Here is a 25487-nt window from a genome sequence, read left to right as displayed (position 1 = left end):
AACCTTGGTTTATAATTACGTGATTTTTAAGTGGTATTTTATTGTTTCAGGAAATATACAGTGCCACAGTGCACAGAAAATGCATAGTTATTTACATTATTAATTTATCAGGTCAAAATTGTGGAAACAAGTCCTATTGTAAATTCTTTGAATGCATTTTAAAATTATTCTTTAACAAGCTATTACTTCAACAGGTATGCTTTTACATGTGCTCCAGGGTAATACAAAAAGATACATTCTTTCAATAAATATTCAATTTCTTGCATCAAAATGGCATTGTAATTATGCTAAAACTGATATTTAGAATACTGAAAAGCTATATATTACATCCCTTGAAAGGCTTCTTCTCTATTTCCTTCCTACCCCCTACCACCATTCTATCTATCCTGTGTGTAGTTTTGATCTGATGTGTGAACTGAATCCTTAGTCTGCATATGCATTGCATATGGACTGTTCTAGGAGTAGCAATGCCTTTATTAACAAGCTGTAAAAGGATAATTCCTGACAGAGTCCATAAGGCACAGAAACGACATTAAGACTTCAATGAATCATTTATGCATCTTAATAAAAAATGGTCTAAAACAAACACAGTTAAAAGTTTCTTTTGGAGGTTTTATACTCATATTGCAAGTCAGATCTTTAGGTTTTTATGATATTGTGGGTACTGACAAAGTAACATGACTGTTTTAAGGCTGTTGCATGAGAGCAGCTAAGGTCTTAGGCAACCATTGGAGCGTAATCATTTGCAGTGCTAATGGCACCCACAAGAAACTGTCAGCATTTTTATAATAAACTATGTATTTAAGGGTTTATAACTCAGGTGTAGAAATCTGTTCTAGTCCTATACTTGCCATACAAAATTTCACTTAGGGAACAAATAATATTTCTACTTCTTTTCAAAGGAGTCAATTTTGGCTCATACAATCATCAACACTAGTATGCACAACGTACTACAGAATCTTTCAGATGATTTTTATCAAGATTTTTAGTACACATAATAGCCAAAATATGTAAGTCTGCAAAAGGACAAAAAGGTTTGGGCAGACAGGAGCAATCCTGATTTTCAGAGAACCTGAGAACCAACTCATTCATTGAAGTCAATAGGGACTGTGATGTTTAGTATATATGGAAATTAGGGACAACTTTGTGTCTATATTCAGTGGATTCCCTCAGAAGTGGACATTCTGATACACTGACTCCACACTGAGGCATCCTTTTCTGTCTGAAGAGGACTGGAAGGACTCTTTTTAGAGCCACTCTTATTTCAGTCACATAGAGCTGGTCAGAAAATTTAGACAAGTTTGAAATTTCATTTCAATGTGGAAAATATTTTGGTGAATTTTCCCCTAAATTTCAACTAGTTCTAGTCACAAAGGTCACTGCAGAATATATGGCCCACCCTGCCTCAAGAATCTGAGGAATATACTGCCACATCATTCCTTATCAGCTGGGAATCACTGGACTGGGTCTACGAACTGAATTCTGATCTCACATAGCAACAAAAAGCATTAATGAGAGGATAACAGGACTGGCCCACAAACCATGTTTAAATCAATTAATTATATCACATATAAGTAGTGGATGCTACAGTAAAAGTTCCATAATCCATTAAAAAATACCATACAAACCCCACCCAGTCCCCTTTTCTATTGATCACAGCTTTCATAAACAAATTACTCTAGGTTAAAATTTCCATGTTTGGTCCCAGCCCAATGAAGATTTCTCTCTCTTTTTTAAAAATAAAAAGGTGGAGCAAATTCAATTCAGTCCCATTTGCATTACTGGAACATGGAAAAATATATACTGCCATATATTCTAAAACATGGTCTTCATCACCCTGCAGGTCTGTTCTGCATCAATCCTGTACAACAATGAGAATTTGAATATCCCTTTTGACTTGAACTGGAGCAGGATTAAGCCCTATATATTTGCCAGATACAATATAAAATAGACTATAAACTAGAGTTTCTTATACAATCTGACATGCAGGGAACATATTTTACATATTGTACTATAATATTGTGTAGCAACACACTACGTATCTAAGCTCCTAGTTTGAAAAGTCTATTATTCTCTCCTCCAAAAGCACTCAGTAAAGTGCCCCAGCAAGCATATTTACAAAACAGCTGTAGGCATCCATGAAGCAGGATGGCAATGATGGTTGGGACATTTTAGAAAAAGTAATCAAGTATTTTTTTAATTTTGTAGATTAATAATATACATTTATTATGACTGTTAACTGTATTATGTCAAAATACATAATGTGGCACTTCAGTACTTCCTTTAGACTTCCCAGCCTGCTTGCAGAGGACCTTTGTGTGAAATGGGGAAGTGGGATGGGATGAGTGACCCTCCCTCCTGTAGTTCTCATTGCTCCAAGCATAATTGCCTTTTTCAAGTTAATTCTATTTAGAATTACACTGATGATGAAGTGTTTTTAGTTTCATTTTTTTTAACATGGTCCCAAATATACACTCCCAAATGGCTCTGGATCAAGGAATTTGCACCCGCTGTTGCTCTATAAAGATTATGTTGCCAAATATAACTGTCCTAGAAATATTAATATATTTCAATTTTGAGATATGCATTGCAATGTTGTTTTATATATGAATACAGCAAATTTGACATCTTCACTAGTTCATGTGAGAAATGTGAATATAGTAATTTTTTTCCATTTTTAAAATATATTTTTGTATAATTAAATGTATAAATTAACATTCAGTAAAACAGCATAATACAGCACAGCACACATAGTTTGTTCACTGTATATAAACTAAGTTTGTATTCAATTTATTATAATTATTAGTTTGTATCAATTTATTAGTATTGTATTGAATTATCTGACAAATAATATATAAAACTCAGCACTTCCATAACACAAAAAAGTAGAATTAAGTTTTAACATTTGTCTTTTGGAATTTCCTGACTTCAACTTCAAAGTTGTATTAACCATAGTTTCTTTTTTAAAGGGATACGTTTTTAAGCAGTGAGCCATAATAATTGTGAAGATATAACATGTTTTAATAAAATTATTTAGCCCTTGACTGACAGAGGTAGCATTACAGAGCGAGTTGTATCACTAAATGTTCTACTACAACTTGAACTGTTGAGGTTCAAATTATTCAAAGAAAGATCCCGCAAACACATTAATGAATAGACCCATCAGTGACCTCTGCTGGTTGTCTATGAACTGTGATTAGCAAACTGAATAAGCAGCCCTATGTATCCATCCTTGCTGGAGAAGTTCCTGTATTATAGAGTTGCGTGCCAGAAGAAAGAAGGCTGAAATGGGTGGAGAAATTCACCTTCATTTCTGGGGCTGGGGAGGAGGAGGAGGGTTGGGTGAGTAATGGGAGAGGAACACACACAAAACTAACAAAACCCTGCTTAAAACTACCTATTTTACTTCAGTGGCCAGTATATCTAGTTTCCAAGTAGCAACCCCCCCCACCAATATTAAAAGACTCTTACTAAATTGCCTAGATACATATTTACCTGATAGAACAGACCAATTTATTTACATAGTTCTGTGCTGTCATGGAAATAATGCACATTTTATAACCTGCCATAAAAGACTTTCTTATTCCATGTCCTAATACCAAACCCCAAGAAATTAACACACCCAGAAAAGTGTACTGTATATTGTTAAATCTACACACAGGGAGTTATGTTTATGTATCTTGCGCATCAAGAGGAGGAGCTGCTCCTAAATTCTTAACAAAAGTTGCTGAACCACTACCTAAATCCTATTCCCTCCTCAATTGAATGGTGAGAGTTAAGGTCAGAATATCAACCTTAATGTTTAAGATCCTGACTTTTGTTGGTCTAAAAAAAATCAGACATCTGTATTTACGTGGATTTTTTGCATTAGATATGAATAGAGTTCACGGAAGCATTTGGAGTATTAATTGCATGGAAATAAGTTTTTATTTTCTTGTTTGCATGAAAAGGAATTGTAGTTTTAGTTTCATTCATTGTTCACCCATGTACAGACAATCATAGGCTTCAAGCAAAGTGCTAAAATATAAAAGGCCACATTCATTCACGTATCAGTCCAAGCTGCAGCACTATAAAGTACATCAAAAGGTGTTAATGGTTTCAATATTTATCTGCTGCAGGGAAGCACTCTAAAAAGAAGGCAGAAAAAAAAATTCTGCTAATGGCTGTGTCTCGCCATTAAAATGAAAAGCTTAATGCATCTTATAATCAGAGGGCAATTTGCAAATCATTAAGAGAAATGTAAAATTCCATTAAAATACAAATCAAGAGTCCCTCACTGGACTAATAATCTTTTTGATATTATTTTGCATTTCACTATTTCTGTTCCCAATATCCAGGCACCACAAATGATCAGTTCTTGAACATGCTATTTACCACAGCCTACTTCTTTAACGAGAGACTGAGAGAAGTATAATCTGCTATTCAGAGCAGGTACTAATGAAGAATTCCATATATTCTGAAATTTAATTAAAACCCCAAAGATTTCAAATTAGATGCAATTTGAAATGCCTGGGGCAGAAATACATGCACTTGCGTGGCAAGGGTATCACGCTGAAAGTTGATACCGTAATTGGTCTTGATGTATTTTTGTGTTGCCAGGCTGAAGCACAGAACTCATAACCATATAAAAATTCTCTGTAGATTACCTGCTCATTGAAAATGCCATCACTCAGGTAGTTCTCTACTAAATTACCATGCTACTAAAATGCACAAAGTGATTCGAAGAGAAGAGTGGCACAGCTGGTCGACGCTGCCAATGAGTTATGCATGCGTCGACACTGCCTTTTTTCTTAGTAAAATATGCTCAGTTGAATATTAAAATATAATTGGCATTCAACCTAAGTAGCTTAAACCATTTTGTTATCTTCTTTTAAACCGATTTGGCTCCTCCACAGTTATTTTCAAGGATGCGATTCACAAACTAATGACACCATCACATTCAGCTAGATTTGTTCTGTTTTACATTTGTCATAAATAGGAACAGTTTCTACAGCCTTCTAGGGATGTCCTTTAATATTGGCTCCTCTTGAACATCAAAGGCCCAATTCATGAAAAAAAAAAGGTGTGTCATTTATGTTGGTTCTTGCATATTTTAATCTGAAAGGAGTGCGGGATGCAAATTTTCAGTGAAAAGTATATGTTTTTGCAGTTAAGTAACTACTTGTTTTTCTAGAATATATTGTCCAGCTCTCACATACACAGTCCAAAAGGAGCCTGAATTCAGGTGAGAAAGGGGCATTCTCTGGTCAAATGGAAAAAAAAAAAGAGTCTCTATTCAAGAATTTATTTTCCCCCTCAAAATGAACATATGTAAAGGGTGGATGCATACAGACTGCTGCAAATCCCACAATAATATTTTCTGATATGTTTTGTGAAAAAATTAACAATGATATTTAGTAAAAGAGTGTGGTTATCATAGTAACATTCACATTAAATATATTTATACTCATCTGAAATACAGAACATATTGAAGTAACATTTTTCAAAATATCATTGATATTGATGTATAATTTCGCAATAAGGAGAAATAAGTATTTCAATGCAGCAACTCAGTTCAAAGTTCCTTAGTATGCGGGGGTGGGGAGTTAGAAAATGTTTTTCTTCCTTTTCTCTTGCTTAAATAATAAATAATTTTAAAATAAGGTGAAAGATTACAGAAAGCTAGAAAAGAGTTGCAGGCAGGGAGGCAAACAAAAAACAGGCAGAATGGATGAACAGAAGTGTACTTACTTGTGTCTCTGTGTTGCTACTAGGAGATTTCTAATATCTAGGGATCCATGTAAAGGTGATGACCAAATGATTATGAATAAAAATGGTGATTTCCCATATTTGTTGTTTTTCATTTCAACGTGCCTTCTTTATAACTTATTTTTGTTCTTAACTCTCATACTAAAGAATAATGGCAAAAAAAACAAACCCAAAAAAGGTTGTACACGTTTTTCTAGGTTGTTTTAAAAAACCTGGGCCGGTTTATCGCTTTTTTCCTTGTGGAAAGAGCAAAAAACTTTCATTTTCAATATATTGGTTTTACACAGGATCATCCCATTGAGGAAGGGGAAGATTGCATATATTGTAAGACATATAAGGAAATCAAATGATCTTAAGGAAGCTGGGAAAGGCTTGGATATGTGCAGAGGCCCAGGGCTGCACAGCTCCTAAGAGTATCATGCTGCCAGTGCATTCTTACCAGAGGTGGTCCCAAGTACTCCAGGGGCTGGGTTGTCAACATGGAGAAGGACGTGAATATAGAATCACTGCAAAATAACTGAAGGTGTGAGGACAGCCATTCTCCATGTGCTTGCCTCCTCCTGAACCACAGAGCCCCCAAAACAGAGAGGAGACTTCTCTAGAGTCCCTCTGCATATGGAGTGAGGGAAGATGCCACTTACACAGAACTCCTCTCCTCTGAAAAGAATAGGGCAAAGTTGGGATAATTTTTATATCTCTACCACACAGTTCCCCGATGGGATCTCAGGGCTAGAATAAACTGACCTGGTATCCCTAATTAATATTTCCCTCTTTGGAAGAAGAAATAAAGTTCTTCCCATACTGGACATGGACCTGAGGAGGAGGAAGAGTTGTTATTTTTATTAATTATCTATATTATGATAGCATTTAGGAGCCCCAAACGTGGACCGGGGACCCTACCATGTTGTGGAAATTTGTTTGTTCCTTAGTCAGTATTCTGGACAGGACCCATCTCTAAGAACTACTAGGGATTTTGACAAAAAGGATGATACTTTTTCAAAAGCAATGTATTTTTGTATTAATTTGCCATGGTCTGTGTTCCCCGTAAGCATAGGTATATACAGATATTTCTTATATTTAGTATATTAATAGAATCTTGCAAAGACATACATACTTTGGGGACAGACATTGGCTGCCCTATGTGATCGCACTAAGGTAGGGTGAGGGCTCAGGAGACATGGCGGGACCTAGTGCACCTCTACAGGGGGCAGCCACAACTGGGGTGGTTGCTCCCCTAGAATGCAAAGGGGCGGGCCGGCTGGACAGGCTAAGGGAATCTTTCCAGTTACTAGAGGAGACATGGCCAGAGTTACGGGAAGTTCAAAAAATATTTTTAGAACCATTGTAGTAAATGCTGCTGGTTAGCATGTTTCCCCAAGCATCCCTGGAGGTATTATGCCTGCTCCTGATTTCCAGAGACATAAATGCCTCTTCCTAACCCTGTTAGATAACAACACCTATCCCCAACCTCATCCTCAATATGTGACTGGACATCACAGCCAGAAAAGAACCAAATGCACCAGGAACATTTTATGACAACAGAAATGACCATAATTCAAATAGCTTCAATGATTAAACTTATTTTTTGAATGCATGCATAATACTAAGGCTCTGAATATAAAGACCTACCATTCTGCAGACATAATTTTACCAGAAAATAATTGTGCCTGCACTTTTATGCCCACAATGAATTGTGGGCACAAATATTAGTACTCTGATGTCTAACTACAGTACTTGTTTGTCACTACAGGATTTGTCTACAACTTGATCCAGCTCCCACTCAAGTCAATGGGAATCTTTCCATTGACTTCAACAGATGCTGCATCATGTTCCCAATTGTTACATTTGTGCCTAGAATCAATTGTGGGTGTAATTATTTGTTGATAGAAAAAAGAGGGGCCTTGGAGAAGCTGGACAGAAAAAAACCCCAAGCCATAAAAGTAACTGGATTGATTGTTTCCCCTCTTTTTGTAGGGTGGAGGTTGATGTCTATTGAAGAGAACTGGAGGAAGGTATTAGATAATCCATTAAATGTGTAACAAAACAGAGACTTTCTGCTTATTAAAGCCAGTCTCACATGAGATGGTAATAAAAGAAGCTGCTAGTCTATGGAATTTGAATTTCCTGTTGGCAGATATATGAAAACTTGTCATCTCTTTTCTCTTGAATCTGCCATGTCCACTGTGTGAAGTACTAATAATCTGCCTGTAAATTTTGCATAGTATTGCAACATTACCTCCTACTTTAAAACACACTCCTATTAAGATTTCTAGAAAATGTTATTTGCATGTCTGATTAAGCTGGATTTAAAAAAGGGATAGTCACTAAAAATGGTTGATTTTTTGCTCTCTAGCGTGTTGAATCTCAATTATTACAACAGAATCAAGTAAATTTGTTCTGTAGTTAATTGCAAAAAAAAAAAAAAGATATTGACAATGTTTTGTGTTTTCTGCTTTTCCAGGCACCAAGACAAGCCCTACACTTTTCTCCCCAGCAGCAGAAGGTTGCTTAGCAGTGGAAATGGTGTAATATAAAAAGACATGATTTGAGGAGGCTGCAACTGGGATTTACACCTTGAGTTTAATTCCCCTGGGTCTCTCACTTTGTAGCAGTAAACAAGGGAAGTAAGGCGATGGGGCAGAGGTGGTGTTGAGGCAGGTTGGAGCTTGGAGGATGATCTACTGCATGGATCTTCCACTCATCTCCTTACGGTGGAGGGTTTTACTAGAGAACACAGAATTTAAGACCAGAAGGGACCACTAGATCATCTAATCTGACCTGAATATTTCAAGCCACCAACACCACCCAGCACCCTCAGACTAAATGCAACACCCAAAATTAAATACAATTATTACAGTCCACAGGAAGCAAGACTATTATATGCCACAGGCAGAGAATAGGAGAAACTAAGGTCCACCAGTGCCAAGGCCCCCACAATGGCAGGGAAGTAATTAAATAAGATTGTGACCCAAGAACATAATACCACTGTGATGGGTCAGTGATACAAGTGTATATCTTATTTTCCTATCTCCAAATATAGAAATAATACATGCAAACAAACAGAATGAACACACTTAGTAGATTACAAGCTTTCTAATGACACCATACAAGGGGTATTTAGCGTCAAGCATATATCAGTTACATCATATTCACACTCATAAGCATATTTTCATAAAACATATGGAGTGCAATGTCACAACCAGCTGGCAAGAGAATACAGAGGGGTTACAGGAATATCCAGAGTCTGGTACGTACATTCTAGTTCACCAAAGAATGACAGTGCTCAAGAAAAAGCTGGTGTTTCTCTGGGCATCAATATTATTGCGAAATGTATGTACAGATACCATGTATGGAGTTATGTATATATACTGGAAATATGTTCTTGAAGTCTATATCAAGGTGCTGGTCAACAACAAAGGGAAAAAAAACCTAGGGTTTCTGTCAGACAAGAGATGTTTATCCATCTATCTGTTCACATGTACATTGAGTGTTGTCTCATTCACAATGGGTTTCCTGTCACCATTCTGAACTGGATGCAAATCAAAGATTGTAAGGACTTCAGAAACAGATAAGCAGTGGGGGAAGCCCTATCTGGAGGTGTACATTGAAGATTTGCTTGAATATACTTCGGAGAACGGAGGGCACCTTTGACTGAGGAAGTAAAAGGACAATGCTTTTGCTTCATGCAAAAGGGGGTCTCCTCCACTCTTGGTTGAAAACGCTGGTGAGAACTTGGAGTGAAATAAGCTTCTTTAGACAAGTAACTTGTTCAGTTTAGGATCCTGTGGCACCTTATAGACTAACAGATGTTTTGCAGCATGAGCTTTCGTGGGTGAATACCCATGCTGCAAAACATCTGTTAGTCTATAAGGTGCCACAGGATTCTTTGCTGCTTCTACAGAACCAGACTAACACGGCTACCCCTCTGATACTTGTTCAGTTTAGTTTCCAGAAAGCTTGTTATGCTTTTGTTTTATACGTAACCATTAGTTCCAATGGTCTCACTCAATATTACTTGAATCTCTATTCCTTGGTAAACTTATTCTTGTTTTCACTGTAAATATTCACTATATACAAGTGCTGTGGTATTATTCAAAGTGATGGTCTGAGTTCAGTCTTACAAGCTGGTGTGTACTCTTCCTTTGGGAACAGCGGACCTGGTAATTCTGTGAATGTCCAGTGGATAAAGGGCTGGACACTACAGAGAATGCTCTGAAGACTTGGGGGCTGGTGCGTGCCTATCCCTATCTGTATAGATTGAGTGAGGCCTGCAGAAGCATGGAAGGTAGTGCTTGTGCTGCCAGAGTCTGGTGGTTTCAGGGAGCTGATTCACTTCAGGAAGAGAAAAAACTCCCTCATGCTAAAGGCAGGTGGTACTAAGCTGCCCCACAACCAGAGGTGAAAGTAAGCTGGTCCGGTCTGGTATGGCGTACCGGTAAGAGCCAGGACAAACCGGCAGCACTGCTGATGAGGGGGGCCAAAAGGGGCTGCCTCCCTGGGGCCCGGCTATTTAAAAGGGCCTGGGGCTCCCAGCAGTGGCCAGAGCTCTTAGCCCTTTAAATCGCCGCCAGACCCCCAGGGTAGTGGTAGCGGCGGCCGGGAGCCCGGGGCTCTTTAAATCGCTACCAGAGCCCTGGGGTAATGGTGGTGGCTGGGAGTCCCGGGACTCCATCAGCTATTTAAAGGGCCTGGGGCGCCCAGCTGCCGCGCCAGCAGTTGGAGCCCCAGGCCCTTTAAATCGCCACTGGAGGCCTAGCGGTGTAGGCCGGGCAGCACTGAAGGGTTGGCTGGGGGTGTCTGACCCCAGCCCCACCCCTTCTGATCTAGGCCCCGCCCCTTCTGGTTGAGCCACCCCGCACCTTGCTCAGGACCCCGGTTGCCCTGCGTACCATTAAGTCCCTTAAGTTACTTTCACCTCTGCCCACAACCCTGGTTAACTCTGGGAAACATCACAGAGACATACCCAGATAATCCTGGCAAGTGACCCGCACTCACATGCTGCAGAGGAAGGTGAAAACCCCCAAGGTCACTGCCAGTCTGATGTGGGGAACAATTCCTTCCCGACACCACAAATGGCCATCAGTTAGACCCTGAACATGTGAGCATAAACCAACCAGCTAAGCACCTGAGGGAGAGAATGCTTAGTGCCACTTCAGAGCCCAGGCCCACCCTGTCCAATAGCCTCTCTCCAACCCTGATGCATCAAAGAAAGGAGATTTAAAAAAAAACCCACCACAACCCAGTGGGAAGAAAAGTCTCTTGCTGACTCCTGCAGGTGGCATGCTGTGACCCCGAAGCATGAAGGAATATAAAACAAACTGGAATTTTGCTCCAGGGCTACTGAGACCTGCTCCCTACCATCACAAGCAACCCCCTCATATAGTCATACTCACAGATGTGTCCAGTTCTCTTAAAACTTAGTACGTTGTTTGCCCCCCAAATTCCTATTTGGAGGCTGTTCCGGAACCTCACCCATCTGATGGTTACAAACCGTCTTCTAATTTCCAATCTGAGTTTGTTCACAGACAGTTTACATCTGTTCTTGTGCCAACGTTGCCCTTTTGCTCAAACAGTCTTCATCCTTCCTGGTATTTATCCCTCTAATGTAATTCTAGAGAGCAATCATAGCCCCTCTCAGCCTTCTTTTTGCTAGACTAAACAAGCCAAGCTCTTCCAGTCTCCAGTGATAAGACAGGTCCCTCCATTCCTCTGATCATCCTCATACTTGTTCTCTGCACCTGTTCCAATTTAAATTAATCTTTCTTGAACATGGGTGACCAGAATTGTACTCAGTACTGAAAATAAGGTCTTATTAGTACCTCTTATAATGGCATTAATACTTCTCTAGCTCTACTGGAAATGCCTTGCCTGATACATACTAGGATAACATTAGCCTTTTCCCATTTCTGTCACTCCAGGTCTTTCCGTGTAATATTCCAGTCCTTTTCTGTATTGACAATGCCTCCAAAGTTTGTATCATCAGCAAATTTCATTAGCAAACACCTACTTTTTGTGCAAGGGCATTAATAAAAATATTGAATAAGATTGGTCCCAAGACTGATCCTTGAGGAACTCCACTAGTAACCTCCCTCCAGTCCGATAATTCACATTTCAGCAAAACCTGTTGCCTTCTCCCCTTTCGTCAACTCCTTATTTATTTTACAATACTTGTACTGATCTCTGTCTTCCCTAATTTAACTAATATTTTCCCATGTGGTACCATGTCAAATGCTTTACTGAAGTCCAAGTATAGTAGATCTACTAAACTTCCCTTATCTATAAAATAAGGTATTTTCTCAATCAATGGATCATCCACAACAGCCACTAAATTTGCAAACATCACTAATTTGCACTTGGTATACTACATCCTTATTCATGTCATATTATTTTCATTGGCATTAGTGTGTTAGCGAGGTTCACTGCATGTGGTCTGGCTCATTTTTATCTGCACTTTAATAATCAATTTGCAAATATTAAAATATAACAAAGAAGGAAGAATACCTGAAATCTGACTTTCACCACTAATTCATATTTATATGATTAATTTTAGAATGCTTAGATAGAAAAACAACATAGAACTAAGTGATTTAAAAGGTTACCCAATTAAATATGCACTTTTCTCCACAGAAAGGCCTAAAAACTCCAAATGTGGTGGAATACAGTAGTCTTGCTTTAATAGACTCCTCCTCCTCCAGCTAAGCCCATAATACCTGGCTTGATACCCTGCTCTTCAAGTCCCATGCCACAGCACTTGGTTAATACCACCACAACCTGTTCACTGCTGCATCCCCTGCAGTGCTTCTCACAGTACCTCCACAGCTTGCAAGAGCTTCTAGAGCCCACATACAACTTGCAAACTCCACAAGGATTCTGGTCACAAAGCAATTTTTAAAAGGTAATTAATTCCTAGTCAAAATATTGATTACAATGAAGTAAAATTTTATCATCACTTAACAGAAAACCTTTAAAAATTCTATATTTCTCATTACCCTCCCCAAACATTAGGCTGCAAATTCAAAGTTAAGATTACACATTAAAAATGAAGTATGAAGATATATAGTTAATGTCAGTCACAAAAACCTTAACTGTCCTCTGTATAAATACCATTTTGCAACCAATTAGACACAGCATCTAGTAGATAACCACGTAAAGTACGTCCCATTTGCTGATACTTGTAAAACCACGTAGAAGTTGGAGGTTTGGTCACAAATCCTTTCACTGTTGCTGACAATAATAATAATAATGAATAATCCCTAGCTCTAATATAGCATTTTTCCTTAGTACACCTCAAGGCGCTTTACAGAGGAGATCAGTATCATTATCCACATTTTACAGATAAGGAAATTGAGGCACAAAGAGGTGAAATGACTGGCCCAACTAGGTCAGTGGCAGGGTCAGGAACAGAATCCAGTTTTTTTGAGTCCTAGATCAGTGCTCCATGGCTGTAGTAAGTCCACAGTCTGCATATTTTCAGAGAATGCCTATGCACTTTTTTGGTCTGGAACACATTACTGGAGCAGTCATCTAAAATTAAGTGCAGCCTACTTTAAATAGGGGAGTACAGTTAGGTGACGCATACAGCTATATAGGCTTAAAGATTACTATATATGCAGGTACCTCAACAATTGCAATCACTATAGGAATTACAAACAACAACAGGTCAAAAGGTAGTAAAATTTTCATATTCTGGCAGTATTACCTACATTGATAAGGGGTGTTTACCAGTGCTCTAGGAGTAAATAAAAAACCTTTCAGTTAATGTTTTAGATGTTTTTTACTGTTATTGTTACATACTTACTCTGTTAATGATTTAGGTTTCAAATAGCTCAGTTAAGTTATTCATAGTTCAACTTACTTCCCCATTTCTGCCTGGTCTCTCTCTTTCTCAAGTGTTTCCTTTTTCCTTCTCAATTCCAAATCACCAAAATATAAGTTTATATTTTCCACTATATAAACTGTTCATGCTTGTCATGCTGTGACCTCTGTGTATTGATTCAAGACATCTGACAGTCTGTACTGCTATCTTCAAATTCATGGGTGTTTTCCATCTATTCCTATTCTTTTAATCTCTTCTCTCCCTGCCCCCGCCCAATCTTTCCCACTGTAGCTTTGGGCTTAGACCTAGATATCTGCTTCTGCTACCCCTGAAAATTAGTTTGATAGCTCTAAGGTTTAAAGACTTACATATTAATCAGCTATTTCTTTCCTACTTAATTTGAGTATAGAGTTGCTTCCTTGGTGTAATCAATAAACTTGCATCCAAGGTTTAAAACCTTCTAACTTCACTAAGTAATATCTCAGCAAAGTCTACAATTTTTTACAAGCTTTCATTTAAAGCAAAGTGAAAGTGATCTCTATTGACCACAATACTATAAATGCTTTTCTTATTTTAGTAATCAGTTTTCATAGAATCATAGAATCATAGAATTCAAGATCAGAAGGGACCATTATGATCATCTAGTCTGACCTCCTGCAAGATGCAGGCCACATAAGCCGATCCACCCACTCCTTAGCAAGTGACCCCTGCCCCATGCTTCGGAGGAAGGCGAAAAACCTCCAGAGCCATTGCCAATCTTCCCTGGAGGAAAATTCCTTCCCGACCCCAAATATGGCGGTCAGTTGAACCCCGAGCATGTGGGCAAGACTCTCCAGCCAAACCCTCTGGAAAAGGTTATATCATACCAGGCACATAATTGACCTATTGACTAAGCCCGTTATCCTATCATACCATCCCCTCCATAAACTTATCTAGCTTAATCTTAAAGTCATGGAGGTCCTTCGCCCCCACTGTTTCCCTCGGTAGACTGTTCCAGTATTGCACTCCCCTGATGGTTAGAAACCTTCGTCTAATTTCAAGCCTGAATTTCCTGACTGACAGTTTATATCCGTTCGTCCTCGTGTCCACATTAGCACTGAGCTGAAATAATTCTTCTCCTTCCCTGGTATTTATCCCTCTGATATATTTAAAGAGTGTAATCATATCTCCTCTTATCCTTCTCTTGGTTAAGGAAAACAAACCGAGCTCCTCAAGTCTCCTTTCATACGAAAGGCCTTCCATTCCTCGGATCATTCTAGTGGCCCTTCTTTGTACCTGTTCTAGTTTGAATTCATCCTTCTTAAACATGGGAGACCAAAACTGCACACAATACTCCAAATGAGGTCTCACCAACGCCTTATATAACGGGACTAGCACCTCCTTATCCCTACTAGAAATACCTCGCCTAATGCAACCCAAGACCGCATTAGCTTTTTAACGGCCACATCACATTGCCTACTCATAGTCATCTTGCGATCAACCAGGACTCCTAGGTCCTTCTCCTCCTCCGTTACTTCCAACTGGTGCGTCCCAGCTTATAACTAAAGTTCTTGTTAGACATCCCTAAATGCATAACCTTACACTTCTCACTATTGAATTTCATCCTGTTACTAATACTCCAGTTTACAAGGTCATCTAAATCTCCCTGGAGAATATCCCGATCCTCTTCCGAATTGACAATACCCCCCAACTTGGTGTCATCCGCAAACTTTATCAGCCCACTCCTACTCTTGGTTCCCAGGTCAGCAATAAATAGATTGAATAAAATCGGACCCAAAACCGAGCCTTGAGGAACTCCACTGGTAACCCCCCTCCAACCGGACAGTTCCCCCTTCAATACTACCCTCTGCAGTCTCCCCTTTAACCAGCTCCTTATCCACCTCTGGATTTTCATTTCGATCCCCATCTTTTCCAATTTAACCAGTAATTCTTCATGCGGTACCGTATCAAACGCCTTACTGAAATCCAGATATATGAGATCCACCGCATTTCCCTTGTCTAAAAAATCTGTTACTCTCTCAAAGAAGGAGATCAAGTTGGTTTGGCACGATCTACCTTTCGTAAATCCATGCTGTAATCTATCCCAGTTGCCATCGGCCTCATGCTCCGGAACCACTCTCTCTTTTAAGATCTTTTCCATGACTTTGCATACTACAGATGTTAGACTAACAGGCCTATAATTCCCCGGGTCACTTTTTTTCCCCTTCTTGAATATAGGAACTACATTAGCTAATCTCCAGTCAGTCGGTACAATCCCCGAATTAAAGATTATCGCTAACGGGCTAGCAATATCCCTCGCCAATTCCCTTAATATTCTAGGATGAAGATTATCCGGGCCCCCCGATTTACTTCCGTTAAGCTGTTCAAGTTTGGCTTCTACCTCAGATACCGTAATGTCTACCCCATATCTTCATTCCCATCGGTCCCTCTATCACTATTCCTTAGCCCTTCATTAGCCTCATTAAAGACCGAGGCAAAGTATTCGTTCAGATATTGTGCCATTGCAAGATTATCCCTAATCTCCACTCCATTTAAAGTTTTAAGCGGTCCCACTTCTTCTTTCTTGGTTTTCTTCCTATTTATATGGCTAAAAAACCGTTTGCTATTGGTTTTAATCCCCTTCGCTAGGTCCATCTCCACTCGTCGCTTTGCCTTTCTCACAGCTTCCCTGCACCCTCTGACCTCAATAAGGTAGGTTTCCTTGCTGATCCCTCCCATTTTCCACTCCTGGTACGCTTTCTGCTTTTTCTTAATGACCCCTCTAAGACGCTTGCTCATCCAGTTCGGTCTAAAACTGCTACCTACGAGCCGTTTTCCCCTTCTCGGGATACATGCCTCTGACAACTCCTGCAACTTCAACTTGAAGTAACCCCAGGCGTCATCTGCCCTTAGATCCCTAAATATGTTAGCCCAGTCCACTTCCCTAACTAGTCGCCTTAATTTAGTAAAATTAGCCCTTTTGAAATCATACACCCTAGTCTCAGATGCACTATTGATTATCCTCCCATTTATTTGGAAACGAATTAGCTCATGATCACTCGAGCCAAGGTTGTCCCCTACAACAATGTCCTCAACAAGGTCCTCGTTACTCACCAAAATCAAATCTAAAATGGCATCCCCCCTCGTCGGTTCAGCAACCACTTGATGAAGGAATTCATTAGCTATCACGTCTAGGAAAAGCTGAGCCCTATTATTATTACTAGCATTTGTTTCCCAATCTATATCCGGGAAGTTAAAGTCCCCCATGATCAAGCAGTTCCTATTAGTGTTTACCTCCTTAAAAACATTAAAGAGCTCTCTATCCATCTCTAAGCTAGATCCTGGCGGTCTATAGCACACCCCAATCAGTATCCCGGATGAGGCTCTGGAAGTTTTCTTCCCCAATGTGACCATTGCCCAAACAGACTCTGTATTGTCCATTGCAGCGCTAGTTATCTCATTACATTTTACCTCATTATTGATATACAGTGCTACTCCCCCACCTTTACCTTTGCATCGGTCTTTCCTAAACAGCACATACCCTTCCATACCTGTACTCCAGTCATGGCTACCGTTCCACCATGTTTCTGTTATTCCTACGATATCCGGTTTCAATTCCCGGACCAGGAGCTCCAGTTCCTCCATTTTGTTACCTAAGCTTCTCGCATTGGTGAACAAACATCCTAATTTTTCCTGTTGGGCTCCTCTCACTCTTTTCACCCAACTCGGTAGGGACACAGTACTTCCAGTATGACTTGTAGATCTAGAATCTGTCCCCCCCCTCTTCCTTACACGTAACCGCCCCCCTCTGGCTATATCTGTTGTTATCTTGTTGTCCTCACTCCCAATGTGAAAATTTGGCGTGGAGAGCACTAGGACCTCTCCCGACCGTCTCCCCCCACTGTCTAGTTTAAAGCTCTTTTAATCAGATGAGCCAGCCTCCCTCCTAGAAGTCTACTTCCTTCCCTACTTAGGTGGAGCCCATCCCTTGAGAACAGTTGTCTGTCCCCAAAAGCCTCCCAGTGCCCATACATCCCAAAGCCCTCCTTGTAACACCACTCCCTCAGCCAACTATTAATCATCACGATCCTCTCACCCCTTTGGCGCCCTTCCCTAGGGACAGGTAGAATCCCACTGAAGATCACCTGAGCCTCAATTTCCTTGAGCGTCTTACCCAACCTGGCATAGTCTCCCTTGATCCTCTCTAGCGAGAATCTAGCCGTGTCATTCGTTCCCACATGAAGGGGTGAACGTGTGTCTGTCTTTATACATTGGAAACGTACAGGACTGCATTGCATCAGATATAAAAATGTACTTTTTTGGATGTACACTGGAATGTAAGTCTAAGGGTACAAATTACAGTCTTGAATAAATAAGTTTTTGAGCATAAAAATTGATGTGATGTTGAATCTGCTGTTAAGTAACAAACTGACAGAGGAGATAGCGCCACTATCTTCAGAAAACTTGTAAATTGTATTCAGAGTTGCAACAGCACAAATGAAACTATATTTAGAGAACATGAGACCTCTGGCAACTTAAATTTTGTGGGCAAGTGCTCTTCCCAAACAGAGTTACAAGAGCATTCACCCCCCCCCCCGCCCCGCAGTGTTGCCTTATAGCAGAGTGGCAGATTTTTTACAGTTTAGTGTATCATTTTCTGCAACATGGCAGTAAAACAAAGAGGTGCTGCTAGATTCCACCTGTGAGGAGTTAGAAGAATGAATGATCAAGGGACTATTAACACTGTTCCATGGTGGTAAAAGATGGACTTTCAATTTTAGAGGCATATTTTATAATGCTGTGCTCAAGTGACAACTCCATTTAACAGTTCCATTCTCATTTCTAGTTACCATATGAATAACTTCCAAGATACACACTGCCTTCCACTGGAAGGCACACAGTGAGAAAATTAATTCATTTACACAGAAAAGTGTACATTCCCATAACTCATGTGGCAGGATTTTCATTAGCGGTCCTTTTGAAATAAGAGGTTCAACAAATATATGCAGAAGCAATAGGAACTGGTGCATGTAAAATGGGTGTAGCACAAAACCCACCTCCAGCTAGCGAAAAAGTGAAATTTCACAACTATGATGTAATAACTATAAAATGACTATTCCCCCCCCCCAAAAAAAAATGAAATAAAGCTTTTTTCTGATGATAATGAGCATTTCATGTAGTGTATTCTGTTGTCACTGTGAGCTGAATATAGCCAGGTTAACTGAGCTGTCCTCTTTGACTTAAGTTTCTAAGAAGAGGAAGTGCTCAGAAAAGGACAGAGATGATTTTTGCTTATTGGCCTATGTACAGAATTGAGATATTTCTATCTAAAAGGTCCTGAGAAAGAGTAAGAGCGATATGGATGGGGCAGTATTTTACCAATATACCTTCTTGAATTCAAAACTCCTTTATATTACAGATATTAAATTCACCTGCAGTGTAAGTATGCATTCCTTTTCTAGCTCTGTCTTTGTCCTTCTACTAATTGTTTGTTACCTAGCAGCTCTGTGTCCTTGGGGAACCAGGGCGCAGTACCCAGCCTGTCTGACTCATGAAAGACCTCCCCTCTCAGCCTCCGCTTGAACCGAATTTTCATCAGAAGAAAGACTTATAAAAAGCAATGAAAAGGCAGTAGGAAATACACCTAAACCCTTGGGATAAGGATGACAGAATTAAGGAAACTCCCCTAGCGTCATTGGCATCGAAGATGGGACAAGGAGGCACCTCCATTAGCATACAGAATGGAGAACAGAGATTCCAAGGCAAGAACCGCAGGGAACTCTGGGACCAGAAAAGCAGGGAAGCACTGCATGATGGGAGATCTCTGCTGCAGATGTTAATGAACCCACTCCTGCACACACCCAGCTCAGTAGTTATCAGACTAATGCTAGTGATAAATCCTTTATTGGTATCCAAAATAGTTAAGCTCCCTAATCGCATTGTGAGCTCCCTCCAACGAACACCGCCCAAAGCCAGGAATGATCAGCTCCCATGTCTAGCCTGAACAAAACAACTTTGGTATTCTCCTTTGTTTACACATAAACAAATCTAGTGTTCTCCCCTGAACCATTGTTGTTTCTCTACAAAAACCCCTATCCATGCTCAAGTGAGTGTTCTGATGCTTGGATCCAAAATCTGCATCAGTTCCACTGGGACTTCATCTTCTCCTGACTGATCATGCTGGGGGTCTGCCTGTCTCCAGCACTCTGGACCCTCAGCTTCCACCAGCACCTGGGACCCCCAAGCGATTCAAGCTTCATGGAGTGGTGAGAACCCGTCTCTCTCTCTCTCGATATAGCTTTCTGATCCTGACTTGTGAGTTCAGTTATAGTTTTCTAAACCTGACTTTTATGATCAAGTTTAAGTTAGAGTTAATATTATAACGGTTTTGTTTGTTTGGCTCCCCTATAGTTATTACCTGGCAATAAATAACTTTCATGATTAACCTGGTTGCCTCTCTCTTCCTCCCCCGCCTTCTCCCCCCCCCCCCCCGTGGGTGTTTTTTGGTTCCCTCATTTGCTCTGCAGCAACACTCCTTGTACCTAAGCTAAAAGATTCCTGCAGCACCCAAAAATCCTGTGGGGTTTGCTCATCAAGTGGGTTACTACCAGAACAATTGTAACGTGAAAGTGGGGATAGGGACGTGCTGAACCTGAGACATATGAGGGTGGCAGCTTGGAAGTGCTGCTCAACCCAGTTTGCTGAGTCCAGGGGCATATGAGGGTGACAGCTTGGAAATGCTGCTTGACCCAGCCTACTGAGTCCAGGGACATATAAGGAGTCAGCTTGGGAGTGCTGATTAACCCGGTCCTCTCAGACGCGCTCCGTTAATATGTGTGTGTGTTCGTCTGATTCTGAGGCTGGAAGAACCCAGCCCTGGGGAACCTAGGTTCTGCAGGATAGCTCCATTGGGAGGGAACTTTCAGCAGGGAGAAGTAGAGCTTTGTATGAAAACACAAGCACACAAGCACAAGCAGTACATTGATAGAAGTACAGTATTCCCCCCCCCCCCCGAAGAGTAACCCTAATAAATGAGCGTACCACAAAGTAACAGGCAAAGCTGGTAATGTTTGCCAGCAAATCTTTCCTTTTTTGCACTTTGCTTACTTTTTCTATGCAAGTAAGTATGGCAATACACGCACATTGGAGCCTTCAGGCCCCATGGATAGAGACTTGCTGTCAGCTCTTTGCAGAAATATGTTCCCATTTAGGCAGATGGTTCCAGAGCAGGGGTGGGGGCAAACTACGGCCGGAGGGCCGGATACGGCCCACCAGCCGTTTTAAGCCTGCCTTCGAGCTCCCACTGGGGAGCGGGGTCTGGTGCTTGCCACGCTGCGGCGCTACAGCCAGGGTGCAGGGTCAGGGGCTGCTCCATGCAGCTTCCAGATGCAGCGGCATGGCCCCGCTCCGGTGCTCCAGCTGGGGAGCAGGGTCAGCGGCCGCACCATGCAGCTCCCGGAAGCAGTGGCAATGCCCTCCTCCGGCTCCTATGCATAGGGGCAGCCAGGGGGTCCACTATGCATGCTGCCTCTGCCCCAAGCACTGCCCCCACAGCTCCCATTGGCCAGGCACCCCCCTGGGATAACAGTTTAATTCTGCTGCCAGTTAATGTAATTAGCCCAAACTATGCTGCAATGCTGAAGGTTCTTCGTTGAAGCCCTGTCACTTATGATGCACAATGGGAGAGGAAGTTGTTACATCTTCAGATAATATAATTTAGTTTACCTTTTTCCTTTTAAATAATGTAGGAAATTACATTTAAAAACTGCATTAAAATAACATCATTCAGGTTGCAAAGTCAGTACTTGAAAGTTAGGAAATGCCAGAATTTATATTGCCTGTGCAACTGTAATTCATCCCCCTTGTGCATATGCATTCTGATAGCTTAATTATGAGATTGCATACTGTGTTTTCACAGGACCCCTGCCTCATTCAGGGCACGGAATGGATGGTGCTCAGACAACTCATAAGGGAGGGGTTTGGTAAATGAGGCTGATTTTAGGATGTTTGCCTCATTTACTCTAGAATTTGGAAGGTGTGCAGAAAACAAGGCAGGGGGACTGCAGAAAGTGAAAGGATACTCTTGTGGTTAAGGCAGGCAAATGACATACAGAAGAACTCAGTTCTATCCCTGCCTCTGCCTTGCCCTGCCTACTAGAGAAACAAGGTGAGTGAGGTAATATCTTTTATTGGACCAACTTCTATTGGTGAGAGAAACAAGCTTTCGAACCACACAAAGCTCTTCTTCAGGTCTGGGAAACTAACTCAAAGTGTCACTGCTAAATATCAGATTTGAACAGATGGTTTAGCGGAAGCAGTTAACATATATTTCAAGGAACCATTCAAAGTGAAGTGGCCTGTTAATACCCTTCCAGTCATAGGGAAGAAAGGAAGAGGGGCAGGGGGAAGCAGCTTGGGAGATTGGGAGGTTGTTAATTTTCCTATGTGATACTAAGCAAATCAAAATTTTGGCTACTATTGTCTGTTCCTCATTTTCCGAGTGCCCAACTTGAGACATCTGGGCCCGAATGTAACTATGCAAAATAACACCCTACTGAAACGGACAGCAACAAGAACCGCAGCTGCTCAACACCTCTGGCAGTAAGACAGTGTTGTCTGGAGGAATAAACATGGTTGGAAACCACTGTGAGCAAGGCGATTTTCTTCAATCTGCCTTTCTTTCACAGACACACTTTACTAATATTACTTCCATTTTGTCACCTTAATATTAGACTACTGTAATATTCTCTTCACGTGAGACTACGCCTTGGCATCCATCAACATAAGTTAGTGAAGAATTCTGCTCATTTATTGGGCGTGCTGCATGCCAAAACCCCACCCAATACACTGGTGCTCCGTATTAGGCATTTCTTGGCGGAGTTTAAGGTGTTAATTTTTTTTTAATGTATAAAGCCCTAAATATTTTAGAAATAGAAGCCAATTGAGAGACTATGTCCTCTGACCAGGTCATACTGCTACAGTTATGGTCATCAGAGGTGTCTGAGATAACAGCCCACTGGTTTAGAAGAAAAGGGGCTGAGAGCGCATTTTCTCTAGTGGGGGACTTTAATTCTGGAATTCAATTCTTTCCTAATCCATTAAAGGCACAGACTATCTGAGCATATTGCAAAGTCCATCCATTCTTGAGGCTATGTGAGGAAGAAGCTGGGTTGAAGGATGTAATGGTTGGATTAGGGAATTAACTCTTTGGCAGGATGACGGGCATAAGAAGGTTGATATGATCAAGTCTTCACAATTTTGGATTATTATTCCTCTGCTTTTGTCAATTTTTTAAAAAAGCGCCTAGAGCTATCGGTTGGCACTTTCAAATGCAAATGTAAAGAACATAAACAAATACCTAAATCTCAGTTGAGCACTTCTGTAGCTCTGGTGTAAGGCCGCCTTCACAAATAAGCTGAAACATACAACATACCGTATTAAAAACCCTCTGTGTGACACTTTACTACCTTAGTTTTCCTACTTACATAACTTTCTACAAATATTACCTTTTTGAAGTTATAATACATCTTCAACATAACATTGTATATGAAATGATCACTGAGAGAAAGAGAAAGAGAAAGTAGGAGACTACATAAAGAAAGGTATCACATCAGTGCAGTTTGGCCAATTAAGTCTGTGTCAGCAGACTTTATACGCTTGCTTTTTTCTACCATAAAATGTGCACACCTGGTCTCAGTCCAAGACCAAATAATTGAACTAAATTAAAAAAACCTGGATCTGCACATGTTAAAATGAGGAAAACCTATTTCAGGGTTCCAAAACCTAAACTCGTCGTATAGAAGGTCACTAAACATTACAATCCAGGCTCAGTGGGAGGCCAACCAAAGGTAGACTTGCTGCAGATGCCCTAACCTCCAAAAAGTCACACCTGTTCCATAGTTAAGAATTGCAGACCCACCTGGGAGAAGCAGAACTCTTGTATATCATAACTTTGCTCCTACCCTGTAGTACTAAATTCTCAAGGCCTGCAACCCCCCTACTCAATGCTACATATGAAGCAGAAATTAATTCAGCTTTTTACTGGATTTACTCTCCTACTTGGCTGTTGCTAGAGAGTGGAGAGGGAAAAAAATCAGTAAGGAGGAGGCAGCTTATTCTCCCTTCCTGCCCAAAGAAGTACTTTAACTCCGTGGATCTTTCTTTTCTCTTCTTGACTGATCTCTGAACTCTCTCAATAATACTGACAATGACATAATTGCCATAGAGCAATTAGGTTAGCAAAATCAGAGCTGCTGTTCGTGGGAAGGGAGTGGTTCAGAATGCCTCATTTCACATTTTGTTGGAGTAACCTCTGTGGGTGAACAGCCCAGGAGGCTCATGAAGTTACCATGGGTCATCACACATGAAGGCAAATTTCTGCAGGACCTGGATCCTGAAAACAGTAGCTAAAATAAAATCTGTAATTATTAATTTTGAACTATTATATTTCATTAACCAAGCTCAAAGTTTCAACCCTGAGCTTTCTGCTCATGAAAATCATGACCAGCAGAGTTTTGTGGTACAAGGGCTTATTTTAAAGTGCTTATGAAAGCTGCTGGTTGATGGTCCTGGAGACTGAAATACCTTATTTATTCAAAGAGCAGATACAAGAAGAACAGCAGCAGTGGAAGCTTCCCCTCCCTGCTTCACCAGTGTATCTCAACCCTGATCTATATTAAAAGATTTTTTTTTAACAGCAATGAGACATGTCGAAGTGCTTAACTCCATTCCAACCCATGGAAAATCTGTGGCACTTTTTCAGGTGATCATTCCATGGGCTTAACAGCTACATTTAAGCAGCACAACACTGACTGGACATTTTTGAACCCAATGTTTTTGCAGTTTGTAGCAGTCTATTGTATACACCTAAATTTTCTTTTTAAAATATGGATGATATAAACAAGAACTTCTACATCTCCATTTCATTAATCACACAGATTCAAATATCTCTGAATTAAAACTTTTTTTTAGCAAGTATAAAATGCGTATTACTGATATGATATTGTATTATCTCCATTTTAAGCCTTTATAATCATACAAAAAGGGGATGAGAAAAAAGTTTAAAATGTTATATACTCAATACTTGCCCTATAACAAGACAATCTCAGCTGTTGCATTTAAACAACTGCTGTCACATGCACTGATCAATAACAAGTGTCACTATACCCAGTGATTAAATTATTTTCCCCTTCTAAAAACAATCACACCATAGAACAACTGTTTGCCAAATTTCATTTTTAAAGTCAAAGCTGCATTTAGTCAGAAAAGTAATAAAGAAAGCATGATATACAAAAAGCTGAATGATTTTTGAATAAAAAGTACAAGCAATAATGAATAGGTGAAATTTGCAACCACAGAAGCCTAAATTGTGACCACAAAACATGCATATGCATTTATTTGTGCATGTGCGACTAACTGCATGAACAATTACCTATTTTGTGCATAACAATGTCTGTTTTACATGTGCATGCATGCATGTTTTGTAGGTGCAAAATAGGCAATGTATGCAATACAGTACGTTTGAAAATGAGACCCTACATGCTATAGCCCAAATTAAGGCTCCTAAACGTGGAGCAGCACAGCAGGAGATGCTGTGATGTGTTGGAGAGACACACTGTGTTTCCTTCAGTGCTGCATTCTAGCACAGCGTAGTACAAAGGAGGACATGGTAGGTCACACCACCCTGCCCAGACTCAAACTCCATGGGCATTCCTAGTGGCACCTCTGTTCTGTCCTCACAAAGTGGTACTTGCTACATTCTGGCTGCATATTGTACAGAAACATGGAGTGGAGGGAAAAAGACTGCATATTTTCCCTTATACCTGAACTGGAATCCTTATGGCTGTGTTATTGAAGATAAAGTTATATTGGAAACATCAACATCAAGGCTGCTAGTTCCCTTTTTTGAGTAATAAATATGTTCTTATGGAACCTAGTTTCTCAG

The 25487-nt window shown here is 40.4% G+C and overlaps 1 protein-coding gene and 1 long non-coding RNA gene across 4 annotated transcripts in view; one reads left to right on the top strand and one right to left on the bottom strand.

The window, feature by feature from the left end:
• LOC120368731 overlaps positions 1–8313 on the top strand; it is a 27062-nt gene extending 18749 nt beyond the window's left edge. The window contains exons 2-3 of the long non-coding RNA XR_005582749.1: positions 7723–7760; positions 8210–8313. This is a non-coding gene — a long non-coding RNA (uncharacterized LOC120368731). The remainder of the gene's footprint in view (positions 1–7722; positions 7761–8209) is intronic.
• MGMT (O-6-methylguanine-DNA methyltransferase) overlaps positions 1–25487 on the bottom strand; it is a 308225-nt gene that overhangs the window by 26499 nt on the left and 256239 nt on the right. The window lies entirely within an intron of this gene.

The sequence above is a fragment of the Mauremys reevesii genome, linkage group 7 (assembly GCF_016161935.1).
Source record: "Mauremys reevesii isolate NIE-2019 linkage group 7, ASM1616193v1, whole genome shotgun sequence".
Lineage (NCBI taxonomy): Eukaryota > Metazoa > Chordata > Testudines > Geoemydidae > Mauremys > Mauremys reevesii.
Note: the sequence above shows the minus strand (reverse complement) of the source record. Positions and strands in the feature narration are given on the sequence as shown.